This window comes from Octopus sinensis, linkage group LG22, assembly GCF_006345805.1.
Source record: "Octopus sinensis linkage group LG22, ASM634580v1, whole genome shotgun sequence".
NCBI lineage: Eukaryota > Metazoa > Mollusca > Cephalopoda > Octopoda > Octopodidae > Octopus > Octopus sinensis.
The window spans coordinates 6749299-6751798 of NC_043018.1; the positions used below are offsets into that span (position 1 = coordinate 6749299).

At 28.8% G+C, this 2500-nt stretch overlaps 1 protein-coding gene across 1 annotated transcript in view; it reads right to left on the bottom strand.

Moving 5' to 3' along the window:
* Positions 1 to 2500, bottom strand: part of LOC118767475 (HEAT repeat-containing protein 4-like) — a 472731-nt gene that overhangs the window by 22576 nt on the left and 447655 nt on the right. The gene's annotated exons all lie outside the window — the stretch shown is intronic.

A 2500-nucleotide genomic window follows, 5' to 3' on the forward strand; every position in this document is an offset into this window, starting at 1 on the left:
TACATCAGCATACAGACATAAATACATCATACATCATACCTACATACACACAAACACAAAACATACATACACACACACACATTACATACATATCACACTACATCATCATACAACACATACATACATACATGTAACACATACAGACATCCTCACACATACATTCATACATATTATACATACATACACACATACATACATAGAACACATCATCACACATACATACATACAATATCATACAACATACACACATACATACTACATACATCCATACACATAAGACATACACACATACATACATTACATACATTACATACATACATACATACATACATCACCATACACATACATACATTCATAATACAGACATACTAACATACATACATACATACATACACCCATACCAACATACATACATACATACACAACATACATACATACATTACATACCATTACATTCATACACATAACGCATTCATACATACAACATACATACATACATACATCAACATTCATACATACATACATACATACACAATAACATACACACATACATACATACATACATACATAACAGATACATAACAATACAACATACATTACATACAATACATTCATACATACATACATATACATACCATACAACACACACACACACACACCACACAACACCACACACACACATACATCACTACATACATACATACATACATACATACATACATAACATACAGACACATTCATACATACATACATACATACATTCATACACATCTCATACATACATACATACATACATACATACATACACACATACATTCATACATACATACACTACACACATACATAATACATAACATACATATACATACAACATACATAACCCATACACCACATACATACATACAAACATACATACGTACGTATCATGCACATGCATACATAACATACATACATACATATACACACATTACATACATACATACACAACATACATACATACATTCATACATACAACATACATACATACATACATACATACACACATACATTCATACATACATACTACACACATACATTCATACATACATACAGACACACATACATCATACATAACATACATACATACATACATACACACATACGTACATACATACACTACATATTACTACATACATACAAACATACATACATACATACGTACATTACATGCATACATACATACATACATACATACTACATAATACATACATACATACATACGTACATACATGCATACATACATACATACACCTACATACATACATACATACATAATAACATACATACATACATACATACATACTACATATATTACATACATACATACATACTCAATACATACCATTACCAATACGTACATACATGCATACAACATACATACATACAACTACATACATACATAATACATACATACATACATACGTACGTACATACATGACATACACACACACAATACATACATACATACATACATACATACATACATACATACAAACATACATACATACATACAATACATACATACATACATACATACATACATACATACATACATACATAATCCATACTACATACCATACACATACATACATACATACAAACATACATACATACATACGTTACCATACATACATACATACATACATACATACACACATACATACATACATACATACATTCATACATACATTCATACATACATACATACATACACACACATAACTACAACACACATACATGCATACATAACTAACATACCACACATATAATTCAACATACACCCATACACCACATAAAACAGACATACATACATACATACATACATACATTACAACATACGTACACATACATAATACATACATACATACATACATACAAACATACAGCTACATACGTACTACATAAGCAATCATACATACATACATACAGACACACATACATAATACATACATAATACATACTAGACATACATACATACTATATACATACATAATACACTAACATACATTACATACATACATACATACTTACATACATGCATACATAATACATACACATACATACATACATACATACAATTACATACATACATCATATATACATACATACATACATACACACTATACATACATACATACATACGTACATACATGCATAACACTACGTACATACAGACATACATACATACATACACATACATACATACAAACATACATACATACATACATACATACATACATACATACACACATACATACATTACATACTACATACATACATACATACATACATACATACATCCATACATACACACATTACATTCATACATACATACATACATACATACATACATACGTACATACTTTCAAACAAACATAGTACATACATACATACATACACACATACATACATACACACAACATACATACAACATCATACATACATTCAATACATTCATACA